The sequence below is a fragment of the Myxocyprinus asiaticus genome, chromosome 47, assembly GCF_019703515.2.
Source record: "Myxocyprinus asiaticus isolate MX2 ecotype Aquarium Trade chromosome 47, UBuf_Myxa_2, whole genome shotgun sequence".
In the NCBI taxonomy this organism is placed as follows: domain Eukaryota; kingdom Metazoa; phylum Chordata; class Actinopteri; order Cypriniformes; family Catostomidae; genus Myxocyprinus; species Myxocyprinus asiaticus.
In genome coordinates, this window is record NC_059390.1 from 25,367,812 (window position 1) to 25,381,672 (window position 13,861).

The window sequence follows — 13,861 nt, forward strand, 5'->3', positions numbered from 1 at the left end:
AAGCAAACACTGTCTTTTAAGTCATTGACTGATGGGTCAGCGAGGCAACAAGGCAGCTACCTTTGGATTTGGACGCAGTCACAGACATTGCCTGTCGGTCAACTTGAAAACGCACATGCGCATTGGCTGGATCAGTCTGAAAATAGTGTTTTTAACATGATTTGAGAAAAAAAAAGAAGCACAGTTTATGATACCACTGTTGTCAGATTTTAGTGCTGATTTTAAATATTTCTTTGATTGTAATTTGAATTTTATCTTACGACGGTGTTTTGGTGCCACATAAAAAAATAAATAATAATATATTTCGAGAATAAAGTCTTAATATTTTGAGGATAAAGTCAAATTTATGAGATTAAAGTCATAATATTTTGAGAATAAAGTCATAGCATTGCGAGATTAGTAATATTTTGAAAATAAAGTCAAAATGAGAATAAAGTTGGAATATTTTGAGAATAAAGTCAAAATTAACAGAAACGGCGCGTCATTATCACAATGATAGAACGCAGAGCCAGTAGCTTCATCAATGCAAGAAATGGATGTGTTTTAGTTAAATCATACTTTAGTTTAGGATTTAGCAACAAAAAAATCCTTTGTCATCTTTTGGCACATCAGCACAAAGTTATTATTGGGATCCGCACTGCAGCGGTTATGTAGGAACTGAATTTATTCAGGAGAAAGAACCAGACAGACATTCGTGCAGTCCCGCTCAGTGAGGGTGATGCTTGGTCTGGGTTTCCCAAAGCTATCTGAACATTAGTAGCACTTAAATTGTACTTACTACAGCACGTTTCACAAAAGCATCATTATCGAAGTAGCACATAAAACGCTTGTAAATTATCTAGAGCTATGAACTGCTCTTAAGTCCATAAATTATTACACATATTGATCTCACAATTTTCACAGTTTATCAGATACAAAGGGACATTTAATAAATTATATTAATATATTTTGATCATTGGAAAGCCATTGTGCACGGTTTCAGAGGATAAAAGTGTTGAAAAAATTGCATTGAAATCAATAGGCAGTCTCCGCAGTCTGTGCATGTGACGTGATAGGTCTAAATTAGGTCTAAAGATAGATCTAAATTTATACGACACATAATACAGTATAACATTTTATTGGGCTTCTTTGATAAGCATAATTGTAATGGCAACAGAAAGATATGTTCTTATTGAACATATTTGCTTAGAAGACATATGTGAGTAATGTGACCCTGCAGTTTAAAACTTAAATATGCCAAAATAAATAATTAAAGTATGGTTAACAAAGGAGGGTGAGATTGTGCAATGAGCGATTCATTCTCTCTCTTCTTCCTCCTCTTCTTCCTCCCTCCAATGGATGATTCGATTACTCCTAGTCTGTTTACACGGCAGTCACAAATTGCATGCTGCATAATGGCAGTAAGGCTACAAGTAGGGCTGGGCGATATGAAAGAAATATATTCATGATATTTTATATTCACGATATTTTTTGAAAAACAATACAGCCCTATAGCCATATCCGATAACATCGACAACCCTCCTTGCTTTATTGGTTTTGCTTTAAAAATTACATTTATGTTTTGAAACATGAAAAACTTATATATTTTATAAAACAAATATATTTCTAAATTCAAATTACACTTCAAATGAAATTAGAAATTTATAAGAATAATGAAGTGGTTAAAAAAAATTGAATATAAGCACCCTTCTTTTTGCCATCATGCAAGTATTCGTCTCCAACAGGTGGAAAATTATTAATACAAATTAAGATCTGAAGACAATTATAAATGTAAACATAATAATGATAATAATAATTAAAATGCAAATACATTTTAGGTTCAAGGTGAACTCTTTTAGGTTGTATACACATCTACTTTATAAAGTGAACCTGCCGCTTTACATGTGTTCCACGAGACACTCTCCCGCTGCACTCCACTGAACAAACAGCGCATCAGAGATGCGCATTGATGGCTTTCCTGTCGTCTGTTCTTCGAAATATAATAAAGTGTGTTTCTTCAAGTGCATGTCTATGTGTCTATAGTTTAGCCTACTGATGTCTGTCATTTTAATCCTGTTCTTTGTGCATCTGTTCAGGTCCCAGCCAAAGAAACAAAACTTTAGGCTATAGAGAGCCTCTTATGATGCACATTACGTACATTCATGTTACATGTATTTTTTTGCCGTCACTTTCAATAATCTCTATGAAGTTGAGAATTAATACATTTGAAACCTCGTCTTACTAAAGTCATCATAATTTTGTAATTAAATTCTGTAATAGTTCATTCATTTTGATGCCTCGACAAGGTTACAAACAACTGCCATGTTTGTCAGTATGTCCACGTTATTTTCATTTTGAGAAGACAATGATTCAGCGCCTTTGGACCGGACAGCTCCCGTAAAGAAGCACTTGCGTTCTATTTTATAACGAGCGTTCTACTGTGCTAGTTTGGAAAACATTAAGATGATCGTGAACGATAGTAAAAAAACTCACTGGGGGGCGATTGCAGACGCTTGAGAAGATGGCCGCTTAAATCCTAGTTCCCCTCCAGATTGTTTACTAAATTGCTACTCTCTTCGGTTTAAATCAAAGAATCTCGTGTTTTAAAGGCTTGGCATACAGCTAACTTGTCTGAGACTCAATTACTAATTTTCCACTTTTCACAACTTCGCGATCACAGAAAAAGAAGAAACAAACTGTGTCAGCAGAAACGTCTTCGTCCTAAATGGAACAAATTAACCCAGTTTTGAACTAAATACGAGCACTTAGTGCTCGATTGGGGAACATCGATGGTCGTTTTGACGCTGTTGAAAATCATCTCGATGCTATAGCCACCTCTGTTTCTGCAGTGCACGAGACTTTATTCAACTTGCCACAAAGAGTTTCCTCGAGCGAATCTTGTTTAATGGAAGCCAAAAACAGAATCTCTACCACAGAAGATGCTCTACGGGCCCGCCAGGGTGAGCTTTCTACATTGGTTAAAACGGTGACACAGCTTCAAGCCAAAGTGGATGACTTAGAGTACCGCGGAAGACGTAAAAAGCCAATGCGAAAAATGCGAATTGTGGGTTTACCTGAAAAAGCTGAGGGCTCAATTTCAGAGAGAAATGATACCGAAATGGCTTGGCCTCCCTTCCGACCTCAATCTTGAAATTAAGAGAGCACACCAATTGCTTGCAGTTAACGATCCACCACGGAACGTACTGGTCATATTTATGTGCTACGTGGACAGAGAGCGCATTCTACATGCAGCGTTGAAAAAAAACGGCAGATTGCTTACGAGGACAAGCAGCTGTGCTTCTTTCAAGATCTCTCAGTGGAAGTGATAAGGAAACGCCTGGAATTCGATGCGGTGTGGAAGATTCTAGTTGATTGCAAGATGTTCCATGGTTTTGCATAACCCTGCCAAGCTGCGCTGTCTCCACGAGTCAGAGCTTCATATTTTCAGCACTCTGACCGCAGTGAAGGAGTTCATAGAGACGATAAGTGATAAAGGGATTCTTATCAGTTTTATATCACCTCTATCATATTTGGAGGAAAGTAGCTTGAACCTCCCCGGGACCTCATATGTCATATACTTATTTCTAATCTGTTCGGAATGGCAGATGAGGTTATGTTACATCACTGACTTTATATATTTTCCGTCATTCTTTCCTGTATAAGTTTTCCGGGATAATATTCATGGTTAGATTTACTGGAGCAGATTAATGTTTCTCACAATGGGTAATTTTCTGAACCTTATGTTGGTAACAGGTATAGTTATTCTTTGATTGAGACCAATGGGTACAGAGACCTAGGTTCAGGGGCATTTGGTTGGCCCTATCGTTTGGGGACAGAGCCGGGGGTGGGGGGAGGATGTTTTTCTTTTGTTACTTGTTCCTTGATGTTAAAAACTTGCCCATCAGACATTTTTTTTTCTTCTAATACTACATTAGCAGTCTATTACTTCTTCATACCTCATTTTTATGCAGAGCTGGACTAGGTTTATGACATGGAATGTTAAGGGATTAGGGCACGTGGTAAAAAGGAAAAAAAGACTGACTTTTTAAAAAAAAGGAAAAAGCCAAGGTTGCCATGCTTCAAGAAACACATCTATCGGACAGTGAACATTTGAAATTGAATCATGATTGGGTGGGTCAAGTATATTTTTCTTCATGCACAGCTAATCCCAGGAAGAGAGGTACGATTATTCTAATTAGTAAACATTTACCATTTATTCTTGAACATCAAATCAGAGATCCAGAGGGTAGATTTATTTTGGTCACAGGCCTAATATTTGGCCAACATATTACTCTGCTAAATGTTTACGCGCCAAATGAAGACTCTCCCAAATTAATTTCCAAAATGATCTTGTTATTTAATGATCACTGCAAAGGACTTGGGGTCTGCGCCGGAGATTTTAATTGCGCGATGGATGAGAGATTGGACAAATCCTCGACGGGCACACTAGTCAACCCCAGATCCTCTTTGGTTCTTAAAGAACTATGCAAAGAGACTGGTTTAATTGATAGCTGGAGAGAAATGAACCCTCATAGTAGGTGCTATACATTTTATTCCAGTCCCCACGGTTCTTATTCAAGAATTGACAATTTTTATTCCAAACACCTACCTCAACTTTACACCTTTTAGTCATATTGGCTCAATTGCCATCTAAGATCATGCACCAGTTCAGATTGATATTAAATTAAGTACTCTGCCAGCAAGGAGCAAGGTTGGAAACTGAATTCGTCTTTGCTGACAGACCCAAAATTTTGTAATGTAGTAAGAGATTCAATTAAAAATTATTGGTTGGATAATAAAAATTCACCTGTCTCTCCTGCTATGATGTGGGATGCAGCTAAAGCAACAATTTGTGGGTACATTATCTCTTATACTTCCACACGTCGAGAATTAGAAAAGGAGGTTAAAAGACTAGAATGTTTACATAGTATGAATCCCAACCAAGCTAACTGGTCTACTTTATGCCATGCTAGGGCCGAACTCAATCTTGATCACACTGATCATATTAAAAAAATTACTGTTTCTTTCCAAACAAAATTATTATGAATATGCAAACAAATCTAGTAGACTGTTAACATATCAAATAAAATAAAAAAATCATTCTGAGAGGGCAATTAAGTCTCTAAAGATGTTGGATGGTACCACCACAAATGAACCTGCACTTATAAATGATGCGTTCCGATCCTATTACGAATCTTTATATTGTTCCCAAAATGGTGCTTCACAATCAGAATTTTAAACTTTTTTTTAACAATATTTCTCTCCCAGCTATTTCAGATGAGGATAGGGATTACATTAACTCACTTATAACTCCAGAAGAGGTCCTAGCAGCAATACAATCAATGACATCTAATAAGTCACCAGGACCCAATGGTTTTCCCCCGGAATTTTAGAAATTATTTTGGCCTGAGTTCTCTCATATTTTAATGCCTGCTCTTCAAGCTCTTTTAGATCAAGGTACAGTGCCTGAAACATGGAAAACTGCAACTATCTGCCTGATTCTTAAGAAGGACAAAGAACCTCAAGACTGTGCATCATATAGGCCAGTAATTCTTCTTAACACAGACTCTGAAATACTGGCAAAAGTTCTGGCATGTAGACTGTAGAATATATTACCTCAGATAGTTAATCCAGACCAGACAGGGTTTGGTAAATCCTGTTACGGCACTGATAATATCCGTAGACTTTTAAATGTCATTAATTTTGTTCAAAACGGGAGGCACCCTGCACTTGTTCTTTCCCTTGATGCTGAAAAAGTTTTCGACAGAGTTGAGTGGGACTTTCTGTTTGCCACTCTTAGAAAATGTAACCTAGGTGATAATTTTATCAGATGGGCTGAGTTGCTCTACTTTAATACCAAGGCCACAGTAGTTACAAATGGACTCACTTCAACTCCGTTCTGCATAGGGAGAGGTACAAGGCAGGGTTGCCCTCTTTCACCTTTGCTCTTCGCTTTAGTCATCAAACACTTATTAGACAGAGCAAAAATTTCTGTGGGATTACAGTAGGAGGAGAAGATCATCGAGCATCACTATATGCTGATGACGTATTAATATTTATGTCTAAACCTGACCAGTCAATTCCTGTGCTACTGGAATGTATTTCTCAGTACAGTAGTCTCTCTGGCTATAAAATAAATTTCTCAAAATCCATGGCATTACCTTTAAATATCTCTTCCTTAGAACACCTCAAATCAATTTCCCCTTATCGAATAACTGAGAATGGCTTCAGGTATCTTGGTATTTCTATCACAGCTTCACTTGATGATCTTATAAGCAATAATTATAACCCTCTTATAGAAAAAATAAAAGTTAATTTCAAAACCTGGTGTTCGCTCCCCATCTCGTTTCTAGGGAGAATAAATGTAATAAAAATTAATATTCTTCCCAAGCTTTTATATCTTTTTCAATCTATACCTACTTATTTAGCCAATTAATTTTTCAAAAATTGTAATAAACACCTTTCAAAATGTATATGGAATAATAAAGTGTCACGGATCAAATTCTCCAAATTAATGAAGCCAAAGGACAAAGGTGGGGTCGCCTTGCCAAATTTTTGATTGTATTATTGGGCAGCCCAGATAAAAAATATGATTAGTTGGTACAGCAAAATGACAAATTCTGTATGGTATAATATGGAAACAGCAACTTGTTCTCCACTACCAATTAGATTTCTACCTTTTGTTAAGTGCTTTACAAAGCTAAAAGATTCTCGGAACATTATTCCATATTAAACACTCTGTGAGCTTGGAGAGATATTAAGACATACAGTTGCAACTGAAATTATTCAACCCCCCCAAGACAGTAAGGATTTACAAAGGTAAGCTTTTCTGATGACCCAGAATTTTTAAACTTTACATCTATACCAGTTGAGTGACACATTCAAAGTCATGGTGTGAATATATAACCTAATATTTCTAAATAGCATGATTTTTTATAAACCTTTTAGGTTTTGAAAACCCTGTAACTTGTATAGATCTTTGTTATGTTATGTGATACTGCTGATGTTAATTTGACATTGTGGGCAAATAAAAAAATAAAATAATTTTTTTTAAAAAAACCTCACTAAGAATTGTGCCTGGTAAATGCACTATTTACTAGCACACGCTCTCTGCAATGGTTTAGCGCCCCATTCACTAAAGTAATTATGCAAATGAGCCAGCAGTGCAAAAACGGCCCGCAAAAAGTATGCAGAACACCATTTGCATGCGCAGTTGTGATTTTGTGGGCCGATTCTGAGCGCTATGGAGGATGCTGAAGACTGCATTTGACACACCCTGCCAGTCTGTATATCTTCACTGTGATCCAGACACCTAAATCATCTCTTCAACATGCCAAAAAAGTGTGCTCAACTACACATCGCATCTGGATATAGTCTATAACGTTCTTCTCCCATATTAGATCAGTTTTTGAAGAATTACTGCTGATATGATGGGTTTAAAATGTTCACAAACATCTGTTTTTTTCTGTGATTAACATTTTTATTGATTCACACAACAAACAAGGAAAAGCAAAACATATATATATATATACAGAATCAACATTTAACCCCTACTATCACCCCTCCCCCTCCCAATCCCCAACCCCACCCCAACACTCAACAAACACCCCTGTGGTCATACATGAGCACATATACACACACACACACAAAAAACAAACAAAATAAAATATATAATAATCACACACATCAAAAACTACACCTCTAAGAATTAATTGTGCCTGGTAAATGCGCTATTTACTAGCATACGCTCTCTGCACTGGTTTAGCGCCCCGTTCACTAAAGTAATTATGCAAATGAGCCAACAGTGCAAACATGCCCGCAAAAAGTATGCAGAACACAATTTGCATGCGCAGTTGCGATATTGCGGGCCCTCTAAGAACACCAAATATTTGCCCCATTTCTCAACAAACCGATCCAAATTCCCCAGTCTTCTAGATGACCCTTCTTTGAAAGCCGCCACCCTCCCCATCTCCGAGCATCACTCCTGAAATGGGGGCGCTCCAGCCGACTTCCCTCCCCTTAAAACAACTTGACTGGTGATCATGACACTGGTAAGGACCCAATTCTTTTAAACCAATTTCCTATATTGATGACAGCCCCATCGCCTAAAATACAGAGTCTGGGGCAAAATGAAATTTGAGTGCCCAATACATCACACATAAAACTCTGAACCTTCAACCAAAATTATTGGATCTTAACACACCACCAAAAAACATGGGTTGTCTCTCCAACTTCAAAATGGCAACACCAGCAGGTGGGAGTGTCTTTAAGACCAAGCCTATACAATCTAGAGGGGGTCCAATAGAACCGATGTAAAATCTTGAATTGCATAAGGCACACCCTTGCGTCTCTAGATGCAGACTTGATGTTTTTTAGCCCACACTCCCTCCTCCAATACCAAGTTTAAATTTTTCTCCCATAATCTCTTGATAGAAGTTAAAGGTCCATCCCCCAGACTATGAATTAGCAGGGAGTAATACACTGATGCCTCATGACCTTTTTCAAAAGCAGTAATCACCACTCCAAGAGTATCTGCCGCTTTAGGGGGGTGTATGCTACTCCCAAAAATAGTACAGAACAGGTGGCGCAGCTGTAAATACCTAAAGAACTGAGATCTGGGAATCCCAAAATGTTGAACCAAATTTTCAAAGGATCTCAACACTCCAATCTCATATAGGTCACTGAGTGTTTTTACCTCCCTCACAATCCACTCTGACCAGCAGAAAGGGGACTTATTAATACATAATTTTGGGTTCAGCCATATGCTCAAGGCAACATTTAAATACATGTCTGAATTAAACACTCTGGACAACTTTGTCCATATCGAGTGCAAATGTGAGAAAACGGGGTGTAACTTAACTTCTCTGATTAGTTTGATAGAAAGGCTTTGCAATGGTGAAATAGGGGCAAGAGGTTCCTGTTTAATACAAAACCAGGGAGGGGCTCTCTCAGGTGGAAGCGACCAATGAGCCAAATGTCTGAGACCGAATGCATAATAATAAAACAAAATCTTGGGTAGGCCTAGCCCACCTTTGTCAATCGGCCTATGCAATTTACTGAAATATAATCTGGGACATTTACCATTCCAAATTAAGGACTTTGCTATGCTGTCAAATTGCTTGAAAAAAGAGAGGGGACATCTATAGGGAGAGACTGTAGCAGGCAGTTGAAGTTTGGAATACAATTCATTTCAAGAACATTAACCTTCCCATTCATAGATAAACGTAATGAAGCCCACCTGCCCACATCGCTCGAAAACCTTTTTATTAAAGGGTCAAAATTAACTCTAACTAAATCAGACAAATTTGCTGGGAATAAAATACCCAAATACTTAAATCCCTGTTTGGGCCACTGGAAGGCACCCGGCTGAAAAGCTGTTACTGGGCAGTACGCTGTCAGAGCCAAAGCTTCGGATTTAGAACAATTAACTCTGTAACCCGAGAACATAGAAAAGGAATTAATAATTCTGTGGAGGCAAGGCATAGATCTAGTAGGGTCAGAGATGAATAATAAAATATCATCTGTGTAAAGCAAAAGCTTATGCACCACACCTCCCGCCACCACCCCTGGAAAATCATCCTCCTTTCTTATCGCGGCTGCTTATGGTTCCAGGGCAAGACAGAACAATAATGGGGAAAGAGGGCAACCCAGCCAGTTGCCCTTATCCAAAGTAAAATAATCTGAAATTAATCCATTCGTTTGTACCGCCACTACCGGGTGTCAATAAAGTGACTTAATCCAAACATTAAAATTATTCCCGAACCCATACATTTCCAAAATCTTAAAAAGTTAATCCCATTCTACCATATCAAACACCTTTTCGGCATCAAGTGAGATGGCTGCGACCAGAGTCTGATCATTTGCCACTGACCACATGATATTGATGAAACACCTAATGTTATCAGAAGAGCTACGGCCCCGAATAAACCCCACCTGATCTATATGTATAAGAGATGTCATAACTTTACTTAATAAGTTAGCCAAACATTTTTGACAATATTTTAACATCTAGCTGGATCAGGGAAATTGGCTTTCCATTCTTTAATGATTCCGTATAAACTTCTAGCAAGAGTGGAGCCAGTTCTGCAGCATAAGATCTAAAAAACTCAGCTGCAAAGCCATCTGGCCCCGGAGCCTTGCCTGTAGGCAAGGCCTTAATTACCTCGCCAAGCTCCTCCAAGGTTATCTCAGAATCAAGAGAATTTTTTTGCTCAGCTGTCAGTTTAGGAAGTTCTAATGGTTCCACAAAGTTTCTAATATCCTCATCAGCAGACGAAGACATGGAACTATAGCGATCAAGATAGAATTCTTTAAAAGCATTATTAATATCAATGGCTGAGGTAAATATTTCACCACCAGCAGATTTCACTGAGGGAATGGTAGAAAAAAACTCACTCTGTTTTATATATCTAGCTAAATTTTTCCTGCCTTGTACCCCGAGTCAAAGTATGACTGTTTTGCCCTGAATAGCCAAAACTCCAGCTTCCGTGACAAAATAGTATTATATCTGTGTTTCAGTTGGGTCAATGCTCTGAGGTCATCCAGCGATTTTTTGGTGAATGAGGCCCCTAAGAACCACTTTAAGTGCCTCCAAAGCCATGCCCACAGAGGATACTAAGGACCAGTTTGTCTCCAGATAAACATTGATTTCAGCCTTTAACATTTGTTGGAATTCAGGATTTTGCAAAAGGGATACATTAAAGCACCAACTATATGATTTCCTTTTCTCCATATGTGGCAACACCTCTAAACTCACCAGGGTGTGATCTGAGACTAAAATGTTTCCAATTGAGCAATCAACAACAGATGAAATGAGGGACTTAGATATATTTAAAAAATCTATCCAAGAATAAATCTTATGGACTGATGAAAAAAATGTATAGTCCCTACCAGATGGGTTCAAAAGTCTCCAAATATCTGTAAGACCAAGATTTTTACACATTCTGTAAAGTGTCAATTTTGCTCTAGGGGGCTTACACACTTTTGCTTCACTATGATCAAAGACTGAGTTCATCAAAAAGTCTCCTCCCAATATTATATCATGAGGGATGCCAGCGGTTTGCAGCATCCCTTCAAGATCTATAAAAAAGCCCTGATCATCAATGTTAGGTGCATAGTTATTAGCCAAAATAAGACTTTGCCGCTGAATTTGTCTGTCTCTTCCTGATTTATCTTTAGTCTGTTTGAGACATTTGAATTATAGAAGCTTACTTATCATTGTAATGACTCCCCTGCTCTTACTTGAGCCAGCACTAAAAAAACATGTCCACCCCATATCTTCCCAAATTTTTCAGCTTCCTCCAGGGAAAGATGCGTTTCTTGAAGAAACATTATTTCATATTTCTTACGCTTAAGAAGAGAAATAACCTTCCTTCTTTTTATGGGGTGCCCCGATCAATTCACATTCCACGTGGAGAGAGACAATCCACTCATATTAACATTTGACATTTTGACATATGAGAAAAAATGTATTGTGTGTCAAAAACAAAATTATAATGACCACATTCCAACATTAGTGAAACAATCAAACCCCAAACTTCCCCCCGAACCAAACAAACAGATAAAAGAATAACGTGCGCCTTAACCCCTCGCACGACAGCGACAACTGGCGTCCATTCTTCTAAACTCAAACAGTCCATGTACACCTACGAGAGCCCCCGCGACAACTTTGCCATCGGATTGCTCAAGTCCGGTGATTCTATACAAATTTTGTGAGACAGAATTACACAACAAAAGATAATCTCTAAAACAAACTCCAGCCAATAGGCGGAGTAAACACAAAGAACGTGTAGATTCATCCACATAACTGTCCTGAAGGTGTGTTACTCCACAAAACAAACTCCAACTGCTAGGCGGAACCAGCACAAAAAACAAAAACAAAAACAAAAACAAAAAAAAAGGCACTCATTTTCCTTGGACTTTCAAAAATCCAAAAATCATGAATAGATTTCTTTCATATCTTTCTTACTGCCATTATGCAGCATGCAATTTGTGACTGCTGTGTAAACAGACTAGGACTATTTGAATCATCCATTGGAGGGAGGAAGAAGAGGAGGAAGAAGAGAGAGAATTAATCACTCATTGCACACTCTCACCCTCCTTTGTTAACCATACTTTATTTATTTTGGCCTATTTTAGTTTTAAACTGCAGGGTCACATTACTCACATATGTCTTCTAAGCAAATATGTTCAATAAGAACATATCTTTCTGTTGCCATTACAATTATGCTTATCAAAGAAGCCCAATAAAATGTTATACTGTATTATGTGTCGTATAAATTTAGATCTATCTTTAGACCTAATTTAGACCTATCACGTCACATGCACAGACTGCAGAGACTGCCTATTGATTTCAATGCAATTTTTTCAACACTTTTATCCTCTGAAACCGTGTACAATGGCTCAAATGATCAAAACATGTTAATATAATTTATTAAATGTCCCTTTGTATCTGATAAACTGTGAAAGATGTGAGATCAATATGTGTAATAATTTATGGACTTAAGTGCGGTTCATAGCTCTAGTTAATTTACAAGCGTTTTATGTGCTACTTCGATAATGATGCTTTTGTGAAACGTGCTGTAGTAAGTACAATTTAAGTGCTACTAATGTTCAGATAGCTTTGGGAAACCCAGACCAAGCATCACCCACGCTGAGCGGGACTGCACGAATGTCTGTCTGGTTCTTTCTCCTGAATAAATTCAGTTCCTACATAACCGCTGCAGTGCGGATCCCAATAATAACTTTGTGCTGATGTGCCAAAAGATGACAAAGGATTTCTTTGTTGCTAAATCCTAAACTAAAGTATGATTTAACTAAAACACATCCATTTCTTGCATTGATGAAGCTGCTGGCACAGCGTTCTATCATTGTGATAACGATGCGCTGTTTCTGGTTATTTTGACTTTATTCTCAAAATATTCCGACTTTAATCTCATAATGCTATGACTTTATTCTTGAAATTTTTACTTTATTCTCAAAATAATACAACTTTAATCTCGTAATGATACTAATTTATTCTCGTAATTTTTACTTTATTTTCAAAATAATACAACTTTAATCTCGTAATGATACTAATTTATTCTCGTAATTTTTACTTTATTTTCAAAATAATACGACTTTAATCTCGTAATGCTACAGCTTTATTCTCTAAATTTTGACTTTATTCTCAAAATAATACTACTTTAATCTCGTAATTTTTACTTTATTCTGAAAATATTATGATTTTATTCTCGAAATCTTAGATTTTTTTTTTATTTTTATTTGTTTTTTACGTGGCACTAAAACGCCGTCGTATGAACTTGACCAACCGTTCTGGAGATTTTGGTCTTTCCCCATTCAAGTAGATAGGAGCTGCACTTGTTTAAATTGACAATAGCTGCCCTGGAGCGTTCCAAAGATGGCCGCCGAAAGGGACTTTTGGTGTCCCAAAATGACTGCTGTGTCCCAGAGACCCCAGATAGAAAACATGAGTAAACGCAATGTATTTTCATACGATTTTATGTAAAGGTGCACCCCAGCCAGTTATTTATTTTCATTTATTTTTCTTTATGTTTAAGTTTTACAGTGTGTGTTTGCTGTGGCCATACTGACGCGCATTAAAGTGCATGTATGCTTTGTGATACTACGAAGGGTTCAGTATCTCTTCTGTGTATGTTATTTGGTCAGAGAGGAACATATTAACCGAATTTGAATTGAAAATAATAGGTTACGTTATAAATGATCATTATTATTATTATTACACATAGAAAAATGGAGAAAACTAGACAAAAAGCAATGCAATTTAAACAGAACGTTGATGGTTAAAAGTAAAGTCGGATTGGATTTTATTTTGAAAACGAGGACTTTTATCCCATTTTTGTTCTGTCAGAAGCGTTGACTG